Source organism: Prionailurus viverrinus, chromosome A1, assembly GCF_022837055.1.
Source record: "Prionailurus viverrinus isolate Anna chromosome A1, UM_Priviv_1.0, whole genome shotgun sequence".
NCBI lineage: Eukaryota > Metazoa > Chordata > Mammalia > Carnivora > Felidae > Prionailurus > Prionailurus viverrinus.
In genome coordinates, this window is record NC_062561.1 from 177,141,334 (window position 1) to 177,159,330 (window position 17,997).

The 17,997-nt window shown below is 47.0% G+C and overlaps 1 protein-coding gene across 1 annotated transcript in view; it reads right to left on the bottom strand.

Moving 5' to 3' along the window:
* Positions 1-17,997, bottom strand: part of LOC125168466 (uncharacterized) — a 428,202-nt gene that overhangs the window by 185,528 nt on the left and 224,677 nt on the right. Inside the window, exons 2-3 of the mRNA XM_047863646.1 lie at positions 14,773-14,914; positions 14,141-14,209 (exon numbers count right to left, since the gene is read on the bottom strand). The gene's annotated coding sequence lies outside the window, so the exon portion shown is untranslated. The remainder of the gene's footprint in view (positions 1-14,140; positions 14,210-14,772; positions 14,915-17,997) is intronic.

Sequence of the window (17,997 nt, forward strand, 5' to 3'; positions counted from 1 at the left end):
CTGTGTCTCCCTCTCTCTCTGTCCCTCCCCCATTCATATTCTGTCTCTGTCTCAAAAATAAATAAACGTTAAAAAAAAAATTTTAAATGACATTAAGGTTTTTTTTTTAAAGTTAATTTTCAGGGGTGCCTGGGTGGCTCAGTCAGTTAAGCATCCGGCTTTGGCTTAGGTCAGGATCTCACGGTTCATGAGTTTGGGCCTCGCATTGGGCTCTGTGCTGTCAGGGCAGAGCCCGCTTCAGATCCTCTGTCTCCTTCTCTCTCTTCCCCTCCCCTGTTCGTTCTCTCTCTCTCTCTCTCTCTCTCTCTCTCTCTCTCTCTCCTTCTTTCAAAATAAATAAACACAGTTTAAAAAAACACAAAATAAAACTTAAAAAAAGGAGTTAAAGAATCTGTGGGGGGTGATGGTGAAATAGGCGAAGGGGATTAAGAGTAACACCATGATGAGCGCTGAGTAATGTATACAATTGTTGAGTCACCATATGGAACGCCTGAAAAACTAACATAAATCCTGTATGTTAATTACACTGGAATTAAAGCAAAAAAAAAAGTTTAAAAAAAAAGGAATTCACTCTTTACAAAACTGCAAAAAAAAAAAATCTCTTTGATAATGTCCATTGGTCCTTAAATATTACAAATAACCGTGGAAGTGACACATGGATGAGTGAGCTTTAGAGATCCAGTCCGCGGATCTTTAACGTCGATGCCTCCGACGGGGAGGACCAGGGAAGGGGCTATGGAGCATGAAGGCTCATCGAAAGAAGAGAAAGATAAAAACGAGATGTTCAAAATGACCTCTGGCCTCCACGGGAGCACTCAGCACCTATGGATGCCTACTACATGCCTGGCACCGGGCCGTGTGCCATGGGACACATTCATCCAGTATGAACACAGCCAGAAAAATGAGGGATGGGGCAGGGGAGCGGGAGCAGGACAACCAGAAGTTGACTTTGTCTCTTTAAACTGTTCGGTGCTGTCTGCAGAAGCTAATGCAGGCGGAACTTTCTTGGTTTACTTTGAAGAAAACACAGACCGGGGACGATGCTTCCTAGAAGATGAGGGTGTTGGGGGGGGTGGTTTGTTGATGCCTCTGTTGAGGGAGACAAGTAGGGGCTTGGGCAAATGACTTCTAATTTCCTATCTAAATCTTTTTTTTTTTACACTTATTCATTTTTGAGAGACAGAAAGTGGGGAGGGACAGAGACAGAAGGAGACAGAATCCAAAGCAGGCTCCAGGCTCCGAGCTGCCAGCACAGAGCCCGATGCGGGGCTCGAACTCACAAACTGTGAGATCGTGACCTGAGCCGAAGTCGGACGCTCAACCAACTGAGCCACCCAGGCGCCCCCCTATCTAATTCTGACTTGGCTTGGTGCTGGAATCATCTGAATATGTATTCCTCGGGTTTAAAAGCTCATTAGTTAAAGCAACCAGGCCAGTAATGATTTCACCTGGAAAATTCCACCTTAACCTGGGAGCTACTCGGCAGCTGCCTCCCGTTCAGGGTGGCCGGCTCTTCCTCAGGACCCTCGGAGGTGGGGCGGCGGTCACCGAGAAGGGCCGAGGGCAGGGATGCAACAGCCTGACTCCATCAGCTTCCGGTTCCCAGAAATGGGCAGAGCCAAGGGCGGTGGGGTGGATGAGGGCAAATCCCACCCCCACTCCAAGCAAAACAGCTCTCCTGAACCCAGGTCTACACAGGGACAGAAGCCAGAAACGTCCCTGCTGCGTACGAAGGAACCAGACATATGTTTCCGATGTTTGCCAGGAAAACGACTCAAGTGAACACAGCTTCCCATGAAAAGCAAACCAAAAGCAAATAAGACGCGGGAATGGATCCCGACATTTCCTTTATGCCCACTGTATAACCTTCCTCTAGCCGAACATCCACCACTAAGATCTGCCCACCTTCTTTCAGATGTGGAGGCTAAAATATGTTTTCCCCGTTACTTGGGGACCCTGCATGAAGACATATAAAACGAAGCAGCAGTGGGTGGAGACCGCGCAGCTGGACAAGAGTAAGGAATACCGTTTGCTAAGCAAGTCCTGTGTAGTGCCAGGCACCGGGTTAGGCACTGTCTGTTTACGATCTCCCAAGTCCTGCTTGACGCTTCCTTAGGCAGGTGTTACAGTTTCCATTTTATAAATGAAGAAACCGAGGCCGGGGTGAGGGTAAGACATGGGACTTGCCAGAAACTCCATGAGGAGGAAGCAGAGCTAGAATTCAAGCCCAGGTCCGTCTGAGTCCCACAGCCACACTTCTCCCTGACCTCATCACGTCCTCCTTCCCAGATGGCACCTGACAACTACCCCAACCCGGTTTCTGGAGGGTCCTCTCAGTCTATATCCCTGGCCGCCGAGCCGCTCCCCTCTCTTGGCCCCTCTCCTCAGTATGGTATGTGCTCCTTCCTCCCTCCTCCTCCTCCAGGTGAATTTGTCTCCGTTATTCTAGAACCAGGCTATACTCTGCTTTCTCCAAGAAAGCGTTCATCCACAGGACTGTCCCCTTCTAACCTCTCATGACCTGAAAGGTAATGATGTTCAATCTGTTCCTCGAATGCCAAAAGATGTAATGGGTTTCAGTGCTGTTCCTACCCAAGTTCAACAGCACAGCCACCATCCCTCTGAGAGTCAAGACCCCCTGCTGTCTATTTCCAAGGGCTACAGGTATGATGATCCTTGAAGGAATGGGGGTGTCCACATAGGGCTGTTTGGATGAGACCTGACAAAATCTCCAGGCTCAGTAACTGTTGTTCTGATGGATGATCCACAGGTATACGGGTGTCCAGAAGGCCATAAGCCGGAATGACTAGGCAAATTGCTGCTGGGACTCCCCTGTGGACATCTCCCGGGTCAGCTCCCAGGCTGCCCCTGACAGTTTCTCACTGCTGACCTTTCCTCCCTGCCTGGACCTCAGTCAGGCCCCCTCATTTGTGCTCAGCCCCACACCCACCTTTTCCCAGTCCTCCCTCCAGTCTGGGGACCCCCCCCCCGCCGTGGTCTGGGCTGGGGAGAGGCCCATGAGGCAGTTTCCTGACCCTCATTCTAATCCTCAGGTTGCAGAAGAAATTGTGCCTCCTCCCGTAGGCCCCCACCTTTGACTCACAGAGGCCTGTTTGGCTTGTCTCACCACTGGACATGACTCAAGCCAGAGAGCAAGTAGTTAAATCCTCTTGCACTTGAATCTCACGGTGTTCTAGCTATGCAACTTGGTCTAGTTCCTTAACCTCTCTGTGCTGAAGTCCTTTCATCCATCACACAGCTGTTGTGTGAGGAGGAAAGGAGTTCACACACACGCAGCTCCCAGAACGGGGTTTGGCGCGTGGTAAGCACTCCATAAATGTTTGCTGTGGGTATTACTTCTTGTGCTTTTTATTCCCACAATTAAAACCAGCTTCTCTTCATGTGTGGTGGCCTCTGTCTGACCCAAAGAGAAGTCCTACAGGGAGAAGGAGGAAGAAAGTAAAACACAGTGGTGGCGTCTCAACGTTACAAACTCCTGACAGCTGGTATCCAACTGGACGTCCAAGCAGGGCCCAAGGCTGTGCAGAGTCCAGAGCAGGGGCAGAGAGGGGCCCAGTGGCTCAGTCCAGGACTCCCCAACTCTCACAGCCATGGAAGCTGGGTCCATGGAGTTCAGTAAGGTCTCCAGGCCGCACGGGGCCCCAGATGACACCTGAGAAGCCCCTCATGACCACCCTGAACATCACTTCCTCGTGGGTAAAATCAGGATTCTGATAATACCACCTGCCAGGAGCAGCTTTGGAAATGAGCTGGATGGATACATGGCCAGAGCTTTGAAGAACGCCTATATAATGACACTTCCCAATGCTAGATCTTATTATCTTGATAATTCTTATTTTCTTCTTCGTGCCCTCCTGCAGCTTCCACTCTCTATGGTGTGTGTGTGTAGTAATTTTACGACAAAGGAAATATGGCGAAATGGCATGTTTTAAAGAAAAAAAACAGTGATTAAAGATGGAGTATCAATGCTGAGGATGTAAAGAATGGAGAGGATATATCCAGTTGGGGATGAATCAGGGTGCACCTCATGGAGGCAGCAACATTTGAGACAGGCTTTCAAGCATGGGCAGAATCTTGTTAAGTAGCCAACAAGATTCCTTGGCACAACAAGATTCCTGGAGAGTCAAGGAACAGAGAAACTGCTACTAATGAAAAAGATGTGAGGGGAGAAAACCCAGAAATGCCAGCAGGAGAGGCAGGAAAAGGTCTTAGGAGGGGCATTTTTTTTTTTCCCAGAATGCCTATCTTCTGGCCAAAAAGGAGACCAGAGACAGAAGGTGGATACAGCCTTTCAACTAGAAAGACTTTTCTTTGTCATGGATGTAGGCTTAGGATTGGTGCTGGGAGCCACAAACTGATCATTTACAGAAGAAATAGGGGTGCCTGCATGGCTCAGCCGGTCGAACGTCCAACTTTGGCTCAGGTCATGATCTCATGGTTCATGGGTTTGAGTCCCATGTCAGGCTCTGTGCTGACAGCTCAAAGCCTGGAGCCTGCTCCGGATTCTGTGTCTCCCTCTCTCTCTGTGCCTCCCCCACTTGTTCTCTCTCTCTCTCTCTCTCTCTCTCTCTCTCTCTCTCTCTCACACACACACACACACACACACACACACACACACAAATAAACATTTTTAAAAGAAAGAAAGGAGAAATAAAATGATCACTAACACCATGGGAGAAATTGTGGTCAAGTGAGACAGGGCAATATACACAAGGGTAGTAAGAAGAAGGGAAGAGGCAGACAGAAAAAAGGAAGGCCAGCGAGGTTTTTTCTCACACCCAAAGAAGCAACGGAATCAAGTTCACTCCTTCCTGAGATAATGTAGACAACCCTTGGCTCCTCAGTCTCAGCCCCAAGCCTCTTCACTAAACAAGGGTCAATAACCCTCTGGGTAATGCACCCCTTCCCTGGGTCCTGGAAGCCCACTGCTCCCAGCTCTGCCAAGGAAGCCTTCATGGGACAGAGAACAAAGCGTGTCTCTTGCCTTGATGAAAGCATCAAAACCTGGAGAAGCAAAAAGCCGAGCCAGCTGGTATAGGCAAGGTACTTAATGCAAACGCATTCCTACTTCTTCCAATCTTTTTGAAAGTGCTCCTCCAATTTCATATAAGCCAATCAGTAGACAGTGGCACTTGAGCATTGTAAATCCCACTTCTGCCACCCTGAAGCAGTGTAGCTCCACGCAAGGTGCCTCCTTCCTGGGAGCAGGAGTTCCTTCATCCATCCAATGGGAGGAATGACACAGACCCTGTAAGGTGGTTGGGAGCTTTACAGGGAGTGAATGCATGGTCAACGTCAGCCCTCGATAAGGACCAGCAACTGCTACCAAAAAGTCAGAGACAAAGATAAGCATGCACAAAAATGCACACAGAATAGCTCCTCTTGGCTGGAGAGCAAAAGCAGGAACTGGGGTATGCTGCTGAAGTCCCGAATTCCTCTAGATCTCGGCTAGCAAGTGCCTTGGCCAGGGACAGGCTTTCAAGCTGTTAACAGCCTCATTTCCCTAAGTTGTATAACAGGAACGGTGGTTCACTGTGGAGCTGGGCACGCAGAGCGTTGGGGCTGATGGGCCACATACTGGGCCCAGACCCTTGGGCAAACCTTAAGCAGATTGTGTGGTCTCCCTCTAGCACTGGGCAAGAAGAAGAGACCTGAGACATCCATCTGCAGGTCTGGACTAGGAAAGGGGTGCAACATGCTTGCTTCGGGGCAGCCAGCAAGAGATTCGGGGCGGGGGGTAGGGGAGGGTTGAGCTCAAAAAGCTGTTCTACATGAAGCAGAGACAATTTCACAAAATGATGTCTATTATCCCAGACATTTGAGAACCTGCCTGACTCTTCCTGCCCTGTGCCCATCTTCCAGGTCAGAAAACAAGCACAGCAGCCTGATACTTGAGGAATACCCATTCTATCTGGGAATTAAAGATCTGCTTCTATGAATTCAAATAAGGATCCCCCCTGTCTACACTGAGTCTTTCTTGACTCAGTAGCGACCCAGAACACGCTGCCTGCAGTATAGCCTTTCTTTTGCTTCATGTTCCTGCACAAAGTCACATACTGGGCAAGGCAGCCCGGAGCCAGCTTCTCCCTCGTTTCACCGTATAAAAGGCTGCCAAAGTAGCACCAATATATTCCGTGGTCTCTCCCTAATTCCATCTTCATTTAGCAAAATCCACTGACACCGTTAATTTGCATTGAGACCCAGCGGGCAAGGGTAAATAAGCCACTTACACAAAACAATGTTAAGGTGGCTTTAGGTGACAATGACAAAGGCCACTGCCACTTGTCACATTACGCTTGTCATGCCCTAGTTGAGTAATCCAAAGGGGCGACGGTGAGGACCCTGGCATCTCAGAAAATACAAGTTTCAGATAAATAAAAGAAAGCCTGGCTTCTCACAGCAAGTGGTGGGTACACACCGGAAACAGTCAATGCTTTCTAAATATTCAAATAAATCCACAGATGACAGATCCAGAAGGGATTGTGAAAGGAACCTGAAACAGGCAACGTGTTTATAAATCAGCACAATGACTAAAATGGATTGGCTTCCCTCTTCCCCACAAAAACAATATTGCCGTGGCAAGGTTATGAAGCATTCCTAACTGTGGACCTCATGATGATTAAATCATAAATATGACTCAACATGCCAGGAAAACAAAGATATCACAACTCTAAACCTTTACAATAGTTGGCCACAGTAAGAATTTACATGGCCGGCCCCATATGATGGGCATTGCTTCATCGGTCAAACCAATTATACGAAAAGTCGCATTTTACTCTAAAGCCTACAAAAAAACAACTAAAAAATACAATGCCACTGCACCACCAACTTGACCTATAGCTGATTTGTTAGCTATAATACACATCACATTTGTACCGCTTTGACTCACCTTCTTAATACGTGGGAGTTTGGGGGAAATGATTTTAAAAATCCTGCTCTCTTTTGAAGATGGTGCAGGAAAAACTACCCGAATGCCTTCGGTTCTCCTGGAACAGTTGTTCTGCAGCAGCGAGGGGCATTCAGCATCAGCCCCCTGCCTCCGACCCCCACTCCCACTCTCAAGTGCTGCAGGAGTCCCCACTCTGATGGCGGTGAGCACACCAGCAGCTATGTCTCTCCTTCCCCTTAGAAATCTCCTGAAGATGCCCCAGGCTTAGCTTGGATGCTTCTCAAGGCAGCTCCTTCCACTGAGACAGATACCTAGATCCCCATAATTCTAATCTGCTCTCCTGGGAACAAAGAAATAAAGCTGATCTTCCTTTTGTAGCTCAGGCTATCAGCTAAAATGCTATAGTGTCAAGAAAAAGAAAAGACAGCTCAATGAGGATTAAACAATAAGGAAGTTTATAGATTTGCCCGAGAGGCAGCCCTGAGTTGGGGTGAGCTTGGTAGGGGGGAGGGAATCGATCCAGGGACTCTGCCATCTCCCAGGACTGGATGGCCTTGTGGTTACAGGCTGGCAGCCAACAGCCAGCAAGGCTACCTGCTTTCTCCCTCGATGTTGCGGGAGGGGTAGACAGAGAGATGGCCCTTTCCTGAACCCTCCTCAACCAAGCACAGACTTACTTTCCCTGAAGCCCCTACCAAACCCTTCCTTGCATCTCATTGGCCTGAAATGTCTTAGATCTTCCATCTATGAACCAATCACAGAGGCCAGGGGGATGGGACTTCCCTGACTGGCTTAGCTATCGACCGAGCAGGATCCATCCGAAGATTGTGGATCAATCTACCAAACCACACCCACCTCACACTCCCCCCACCCTTTCCACTCCCCCCACCCCCACCACTGCTGGTTTTACACATTGGAGAAGGGTATGGTGATTGTTGGAAAAATAATCACCATGTCCACTCTATGGTTCTTCTTTTTCGGTGGAAAATCCAATCCCTTCGGCAGATTCTCCACAGGAGGATCCCTGGGCCTCTTGTGATCTGGCTGCCCTCTCCAGCACTCAGCCCTTGGGGTGCTAAACTATGCGGGGGAACCACTCTGCCTGTGTCAGTACGCTGGGCATCCAGAAACACTGGCTAAGCCAGACTTGTGGCTTTCACAGTCATGCCATACCGAGGGCTTATACTGGACAAATCGCCATGAGCTTTAGTGGGGCCTGGGTTTAGATTCCTGCTCTACCACTGACTGGATGGATATATAACCCTGAGCAGGTTATTTCACCACCTTCACCCCCGGTTTTCTCATCTGTGAAGTGGGGCTAATAATGGTAGTTACTATACTGGGTTATCCTCAAGAGAGAAAGCATGTACTTAGTTCTCTCCCATCTGGTACCAATATCAGCCTCCAGCTGTACAGAAAAGTAGAGGCTTTCTGTTCCTCCTTTACTCACACCAGATCCGGAAATGTGATCCCTGCCATCTGTGGATGCCCAGCTGTGCAGAAGGCCCCACATTCTCTGCAGGAGAAACTCGCTCTCTGCCCTCCAAGAGCCCTCTCCTCCTTCCCTCCACCTGCTCTGCCTCTGCCCCCTGCCCCCCAGACTCCCCATATGTAACAGAACTAAGCAGAACAGCTCCATCACAACAGAAATACCCATTTACAGTAACTGTGCCTTTTTTCTGCAATTGCAGCTGCTACTGTGTGCCTCCATTACTCAAATGTAACAAACCCACTTCAGCAATACTGGAGTTAATTATAAAGAGAAATACTCAGAGCTCTGGAAAGAAAATTTCAATAGTAGCCATTCATCTTGTAAAACACTCAGCCTTCTCCAGGAGCTAAAAATGAAAAAGAACTATCACACTAGATTTCTTTGCAAGTGTTTTCATGGTATGTGAGCTTCTTACAATGATTATGGATATTGATATTCTTAAGTAGTTTAAAGAACTTGGCCAAGGCAGGAATCAGAGAGGAAACTAACTGCTCAGCGACTGTTTCTTCCTTCGGTGAAAAAGTGGGTCATATCTCAAATGTTAACACTTCTTTCCCTACCAGGTTGAGAATTCCTGTGCTTGGGAACTTTCTTGAGCCCCCATCCCCCAATCTGTCCAGCACCCTCTTGCTTTGGCCTGTCCCTGTGGGTTCTGCCCAGTTGCCCTGACTCAATCTCGTTCTGCCTACTCCTCCAGACAGGTGCCTTAGCCAGACTAGCCTCCTGGCTGTTCATTCTCCCAGCTCACCTTCAGCCCCGTGCTCTGCAGCCCTCTGGTCAGGACTCTCCCAGCCCTGCACCCAACTCACCCCTTACCCTGATCACCTATCCCACAAGGGACTCTGGAAAGTAAGAGTGAAGACCATCCTGTTACACACTAAGTAGAGAAGTACCTGAGAAATACTTGAGAAGGTTGCTTGTCAAGGAGGGAAGTCAAACTCTTGCAAAACCACCCCCTTATCACCATCACCACTGGAGACAGGTCTGGTTGGGCCATGAAGCTAATTCTGGGTAGGAAGCTTGACACAGATGAGTTCTCTTGAAGGAAGCACATGGCAGGATGGACAATTGTTCCCATTTCTTCACCCCTTCCCCCGCCACGTGGCTGTGCAGAGGAGGAGGACACAGAGAGCACACCCCACCGCACTGACCCTGGGCTTGGCTATGTGTGTTGCTTTGGCCAAAGGGATATTAGTAGATGTGACACAAGAGGAACTCTTTAAGGACTTGCACAGTTTGGTTTAACCCCTTACACTTTCATGACCCACCATGAGAAAGGCATGCCCCAAGTAGCCCCTAGTGCAAAGAGACTGGGACTCTACTAGCAGCCTAGAGCCAAGCTGGCAATCCCAACCAAGACTTGGGCAACCCCAGGCTCATGAGCAAGAAAACAAATGTTTGAGTTGTTTGTGTGCAGCAAAACCAAAACAGAACAGCCATTGCCCCAAAACACCATTGCTGGCATCCTGACCACAAGGTTCCTTATTGCCCCAAATCAAGAGGTGACTACAATCAACACAACTGAAAGGCAATATATGGAACTGGAGAAAATATTTGAAACCACATATCTGCTAAGGAGTTAATATCCAAAGTATATAAAGAAATCATACAATTCAGTAGTTATTAATAGTCCAGTTTAAAAATAGCCAAAGGACCGGAATAGACATTTTTCCAGAGAAGACATTCAAATGGCCAACAGGTATATGAAGAGGCATTCAACATTACTGACCATCAGGGAAATGCAAATCAAAACCACAATGAGATATCACCTGACACCTGTTAGAATGGCTATTATCAAAAAAAAGAGAGAGAGAGAGTTTACAGGTATTGGTAAGGATGTGGAGAAAAGGGAACCCTTGTACACTGTTGGTGGGAATGTAAATTGATACAGCCACTATAGAAAACAGTTATGAAGATTCCCCCAAAATTTAAAAACAGAATTATTACTGGATATGATCCAGCAATCCCACTTCTGGGTATATATCCAAAGGAAATGAAATCAATACCTTGAAGAGATATCTGTACCCTCACGTTAACTGCAGCATTATTCACAATAGCCAAAATCTGAAAACAACCTAAGTGCCTGTTGACAGATGAGCAGATTAAGAAAAAAAAAAGGTGTGTGTGTATGTGTGTGTGTGTGTGTGTGTGTGTGTGTGTGTACATGCACGCGTTCGCACACAAGCACATGTGTGAGCGTGATGGAATATATTCCGCCACAAAAAAAGTAGGCAACCTTGTCATTTGAAGCAAAATGAATGAATCTCAAGGACATTATGCTAAGTGAAATAAGTCAGATGGAGAAAGACAAGGACTATATTCCTCACTTGTGTGTGGAATCTAAAAAAACCCTGAACTCATAGAAACAGAGAACAGACTGGTGGTTATCAGGGCGGGAGGTGGGAGTGGGGGTAAATGGGGAGATGCTGGTCAAAGGAAGATAAATTCCAGTTATAAGACGGATCAGTTCTGAGGATGTCATGTACAGCATGGTGGCTATTTGCTAAGAGAGTAGATCTTGAAAGTTCTTACCACACACACACAAAAAGGTAATTATGTGAGGTGATGGATGTGTTAGCTAACCTTATGGTGGTAATCATTCCACAATATGTAGGTATATCAAATCATTACATTATACACCTAAAACTTACACTATGTTATATCTCAATAAAGCTTGGAGAAAAAGGATAATAAATATTGTATTTTTAAAAAATAGATTGCCATCCACCTGACTCTTGATTTCAGCTCAGGTCGTGACATCACGGGTTCCATGAGATTGAGCCCTACATTGGGCTCCATGCTGTCAGTGCGGAGCCCGCTTGGGTTTCTCTCTCTTCCTCTCTCTGCTCCTCCCCTTCTCTCTCTCTCTCTCTCTCTCTCTCTCTCTCTCTCTCTCTCTCTCTCAAAAATAAATAAATAAAGATTTTTTTTAAAAAACAGACTGCCATCTTTGCGGGACAGAAGAGAGAAGAGCAGCCACTCCATCGATAACCCCACGGCACTTGGCAATGATGATGGACCAAGGAAATAAATCAGAATCCTGGATGGGACCAGCTTCTGCCTCACATGTCCCACATGGTCAACAACTGTGCTTGCCTGCCTCGTTTCCCCTTGCCCTCACTCTGGTACTAGCCCCCCAGACTTCCCTCTGGGGAATCACCGCACCCACACCATCAGCGTGACTTAGGAAGGCTCCCTCTGCTCTCTGGCTTTAGGCATGAGCTCATACTATCCACTTATTCCATTACCCTGGCCACAGTGAGTGGGTCAGGGATGGACATATGACCCTGGCCAGATGCAAAAGAGCCAAGCAGAGGACTTTTGCAGGAACCGCTGGGGAGGAGGGGCTCTTTCTGGTAAAATCTGGGCTCGGAGATGCTGGAGTCACCACAAACAGATTGCCCAAAAATGAAGCAAACACAGAGGGAAGCCAGGGCTAAAAGGTGGAAAGAAACAGATGTCTAAAGCCTTTGTGTGAACACCTGGATCCAGCTGAGCCTTAAGTTGACATATCCTGAACACCTCAGATGTATGAGTCCGTAACTTTCTAGTTTCTTCAGCCAGGGAAGTTGAGTTCTTTCCCTCCCCGACTGAAGACGCTCCATTTGTCAGCCACCCTGTGCAACTGCTCCTCTCCATCCTTGCATCATTGAGGTCTGTTCAATGTTAAGAAAGGGCAAAGAATTTCCATGCTCCTGCATTGGAATTTCTGTTGCTGGCCTCTGCCATTTTGTTGGGCCAGTGGTTCCAAACCCTTGAGAATGGCAAAGTCCATCATTCTTGGTCAGGAATATTGCATAGCGTCTATTTGTTCATGCATATGTTTATTATTTTCTCAGTAAGTGGTTAACCTTTCCTTTTTCTTGGGGGAAAAATAATCTGAGCATACCATCACCTCATTTCCCTGCCTCCCTCAGTATTCAGGAACATGACAAAGTTGAATTTCTGAACTTTAAGAGAGTTCAAAGCAAATCAAACCAGCCCCCTTCAAAACAAAAGAAACTATCTTGTCGCAGAGGGTCCTCTCGCCTGAAATGCATTCCAAAGCAATGCCACAAATGCATGCAGCAGACCAAATGCCATCGGCTGCTGATTGAGGGCCATCTGAAGAACATTCTCCCCTTCCGGCCATCCCCCAACCCAGCTGCCAGGTCTCCCCACTTGGAGTCCTCAAGTTCCTGAAATGATATGGGCAGTGCAGATGTCACAGGGCTCACATAAGGCATGAGAGCAGCCTTGGCCCTTGAGGGCTCTCCTGCTCAGCTGTCACAGCTGATTGGGCCGCTGGCCCAACCAAGGGCTCATTCAGAGAGCCTCCAATGCAAGACTCACCTCCCTCCCGCCCAGAGTCAAGCTCCTGATGCTCTAGTGAAGCATCGAGCGTTTTCATCTTGTAAAATGGAAATTCTGCACCCATTTTATTTAATTTTTTTAATGTTTATTTATATTTGAGAGAGAGAGAAACAGAGCACGAGTGGGAAGGGGCAGAGAGAGAGGGAGATAGAATCCGAAGCAGGCTCAAGGCTCTGAGCTGTCAGTGCAGAGCCCGACGCGGGGCTCGAACTCACGAGCCGTGAGATCATGACCTGAGCCGAAGTCGGACGCCCAGCGGACTGAGCCACCCAGATGTCCCTGCACCCGTTTTAAATACAATAACTTCCCTCCCCTACCCGCTGACAAGCACCCTTCTACTTTCTGTCTCTTGAATTTGACTACCCTAGGTACTTCATATAAGTGGAATCATAGAGCATTTTGTCTTATTTCTGGCTTATTTCATTTAGCGTAACGTCCACAAGGTTCATCCTTGTTGTAACACGTTGCAGAATTTCCATCTTTTTAAAGGCTGAATAATATTCCATTTTATGTATACGCCACATTTTCTTTATCTACTCACCTACTGATGGACGTTCAGGTTGTTTCCACACCTCGGCTATTCGGCATAGTGAGTGCTAACATCTCTTCATCAGTTCCGTCCGATACATACCCAGAAGTGTAACTGCCAGATCATGTGGTAGTTCTATGTTGAATTTTTTGAGAAATCGTCATACTGTGTTTCATAGAAGCTGCGCTATTTTACATTCCCACCAACAGTGTACAAGAGTTCCAATTTCTCCACATCTTTGCCCACACTTGTTATCTCTGGCTGTTGTCATTGTTTGTTTTTTTTTTCATAGCAGCCATCCTGCTGCACGGAAGGTAGGATCTCATTGTGGTTTTGATTTTTAACTGCTACTCTTGTTGTAGTGGCCAACACTGGAACTTTCTCCTGTCTGTTTTTTTTGTTTCTTTATTTTAGAGAGATGGAGACAGAGCACGAGTGGGGAAGGGGCAGAGAGAGAGGGAGACACAGAATCCGAAGCAGGCTCCAGGCTCTGAGCTGTCAGCACAGAGTCTGACGTGGGGCTTGAACCCACGAGCCGGGAGATCATGACCCGAGCTGGAGTCGGTTGCTGAACTGACTGATCCACCCAGGTGCCCCACTCCTGTCTCGTTTTTAATGTTTCACAGGTGGACTTATTTGACTTTGAAGATCCATGATCCTGGGTGCCTAACTAACTTGATACAAATGGCCCAACTTCTAAGAGATCTCCTGCTTCAAAGTCACCGGGGCTTGAATCTCCTAAGTCATTAGTGCTACCCGTCCCTTTTCAGAGGAAGAAACGGAGGTCCCCAGAGGGACACTGTAGTGGTCAGGAAATAAGAGGTAGACAGATTGAAAACCTGACTCTGCCACTTACCAGCTACAGGGCCGTGGAGTGTCTCTTGGCTTCTCTGAGCTTTGTTCTTGCTTTTCGTTTCTTGTTTCTCTGCAAAATGGAGACATTCATAGTGTCTATCTCACGGGGTTGCTATAAGAACGAAGCTGGATAACACGTGCCAAATGCAATGCCAGGCACGCAGTAAGTGCCCATTTCCAGCAGCTCTTGTGGTTGTTGTTCTCTTATTCTTATTAAATAACTTGCCCAAGTCCCATGACTAGTGACCACGTTTCCAGATTCCCAGTTTATGTTCTTGCCGTGGTAACTCTTGACCCTACTTTCCTCGGTAGATGTGCTCACTTAGCCTTCTATGTGTCTCTGGGCCCAAAAACTGTAACCAATTGCCTTGCTTCTAAAATGTGCACTGAACTCAATCTCTCACTGGTATACTCAGTTCAGTGCCATTCAGGAGGACGGGGGACAGCTGTGGAAAGCCACTGCTGGTTGTTACTGCAAGTTCCAAGTGGTCCAAGGTAGCAAAAGGCAAGGGCCAAGTGATAGGGTGTGTGGAGGGTGTTCAAGGCACTGGGGCCTTGCAAGACCTTTGGCCTCCATGAAGTTCACATGATCTGACCTGACGGCTCTCCTCAGTCATTGGGGACCTGCTTTACCTTTGCATTGATTCCATCATGCATTTGTCTGATAATCCACACTTCACGAAGATGCTCTCATTCGGTGAGTAGTTCTTGAGAATCTACTCGAGCAAGATGATGTTCAAGGTGCCAACCACACCAAAGAGCAATGCCGCAGAGCCTGGGAAGGGAGACAGATATTCAGAAGGCCACACAGACCGGTGGAAAACCACAACTCTGCTAAGAGCGTAGAGGAGCTGAGTGCCCTGGGTCATGACAGGAACCGCTCTCTGCTGAAGGTCCAAAGCATGGGCTGCAGTGTTACAGAAGCAGCAAGTAAAACTGAGATGGGTCTTGGGCTGCTCTCCTGTCTGGACCCCAGACACCTGCTGTAGCTTTCAGCCTCCAGCAACCTTGCCACACTCACGGCCATGAGGGAAGGATCCGTTTCAGGTCTCTCCTTGACTTGCACATGGCTATCTTCTCTGCCTCCTTCTATAGTCTTCCCTCTATGTGTCTTTGTGTCCAAATTTCCCTTTTTTAAGGATACCAGTCATATTGGATTAACACCCACCCTAATGACCTCACTTTAACTTAACTTACCTCTAGAAGGGGCACCTGGGTGGTTCAGTCGGTTAAGCGTCCGACTTTGGCTCAGGTCACGATCTCGCAGTTTATAGGTTTGAGCCCCGCGTCGGGCTCTGTGTTGACAGCTCAGAGCCTGGAGCCTGCTTCAGATTCTATGTCTCCCTCTCTCTCTATCCCTCCCCTGCTTGCTCTCTCTCTCTCTCTCTCAAAAATAAATGAGGAAATTTTTTTAATAAATAAATTAAAATAAATAAATTACCTCTATTAAGACCCTATCTCCAAGTCAGATCACATTCTGAGCTACCAGGGGTTAGGAATGCCACACATAAATTGGACGAAGGGGACAAATTTCACCCCAAAACACTCCTGAAACAGAAACTTCTCTCTCACTTCATACTTTCCTTTGTAGACTTTGAAATTTTATACTTATTTATATTACAAAATTTATATTACAAAAAAATTATTTTTCTATTATAACTGTCTCATATATTTATGAGATTTCTATTACAAAAAATATTTTTAAGAGAAAAATCTATTAGAAATTAAAGCCCATCCCCGCCCCCCACCAAATCAACTGTCAAACGAAAGCACAGCAATTGTGTGTTGCAGGTCAACAGCATTTGTTTCCATCTCGGAAACGAGAAGTATGTCCTACATCACAGATCTCCAAGATGGAGAGTCCACATCCAAGGGAGACATGACTTGACCATTACTGGCCTCACACACTTCTAGTTATTTTTGTTTTAGTTTCTGTTTTGTTTTATGGTGTGTGTGTGTGTGTGTGTGTGTGTGTGTGTGTGTGTACTGGTATATACTTACTCTTAGGGCAGAACTAAGACAATGGTTTTGGTAGTAGTTCTGAGCACATGCTGGAGGGCTCCTTCACAAAGAAGCTTCCTTTCCCATACAAGGATTGATATGGGTACCTCCTGGGAAGATAGGAGCCTTCTTACAGGTCAGGTAGAACCAAAGTGTCTGCCTGAAACTGAACTTCCATAAGGAAGGGTCAATATTACTCCACCATGGATCCAGTCATCAAAATGTGCTCAAAAGCAAGAACTACAAACAACACCCTAAGAATGGTGTTTTGCAGAAAAGAAAGTCTGGGTTCCCTCATGACGTTGGTGAGCCCTTGTGCTAGCCTTGGGCTACTCACCTCCAAAACTTCGTGTTATGTGAGCTAATGAAAAGTCTTTCCTGTTTGATCCGTTGTAATTCCGATTTGATGTCACTTGCAGCCAAAAGCATCCCTAAGTGAGACAACTATCATTTTTGCCTGTTACTGTTCCCATGAGGCAGTGAAGAAAATGAATATCCAGAGAAGCAAACTGATATATCCAAATTCACACAGCTAATGGAGCCAGAACTGGAATTCAGGGCTTCCCTGAATACACATGAGGATACAAGACACCACAGTCAACACAAGCCCTGTTTCTCCCCCGTGGAGTTTTTACCACATGTTGTCACCTCCCAGAGCTGTTTTTAGTCTCCAAATGCCATGAGGCACTGGCTCGCCAGCTGCCGCCTCCTAGCTCAGTGCCATTGATATGACATGTCAGCACAGTGGTCTTTGCTGTCTTCATGGGGGTACAGAGGTCCCGCAGGCATTCTGTATCCTTGCCTTGACAGTTCGTATGTCCCCCTCCCATCTTTGGACATTCTTGTCCATCAGCTCCTCTGAACTTCAATTACGTCACTGCATGCACGCATTCTTGCAATATTTAAAACAGCGGCTATGAAAATTATGTAATAACATTAGGACGTTACGACGTTAAGCAGAATGCAAACTGCATGCACAGAGATAAGAAAAAACACATATGCACATGAAAAACGAAAGCCAAACCACGAGACTGCTGGCTGCGACTGTGGTAAGACTGTGGGTGATCTCTCTTCTCTTTTGATTTTCCAAACTTCCTGGTATGTACTTATAATGAAAAACAACAAGGTTAAAATGTTTTTAAAACATGTCATTGTTTATCTGGCCCTTCTCCTGGGAGGTAGCAATGCAGAGCATGCTAGATACGAGTATGAGCTCAGAAGCTTTGCTGTCTGGGTTCAATCCCAGCCCTCCCTCCTAAGAGCTGCATGGCCCTCCGTGAGTTCTTTAAATGTTCTGTATTTCGGTTTCCCCATCTGTAAATTGGGGCTAATAAAAGCACCTGTCTCATGGGGTGCTCTTGAGGATTAAGCAAGTTAACATTTGTAAGGCATTACAATGTAAAGGCATTAAAAGACATCAGTGCCTAGTCCACAGTAAGTGCTATGTAAGTGTGGGTTAAATACAAGCCACCTCACTGTGCCTTCTCCACTGAGGGCACCTTGGAAGCGAATGTGATATAGAAACTGGGCAAACCTCATGTTCAGAGGGACCGAACCAGTGGAAGTTTCAAGAGGTGGATTTGTACTCAAAATAATTAAGACCGTAACTCTAGAGCTGTCTCACTCATATGGAGCAGGCTGGAGGTGTGCTCCTCATTAAGTCAGCACTGGATGGCTCTCTGTCATAAATACTCTCTGATGCTTTATAGCTCATGAAGTATCCCCTCATAAGGCTCCTGGCAGAATTACGGAAAGGAAAGATGAGCAATCCTGCCCCAGGGCACAAAGACCCCTCCCCCCCCACCTCCCCCATCCCACCCCCAAGCTAGTCTTTCTCTGCTTAAACAGGATGAAGTC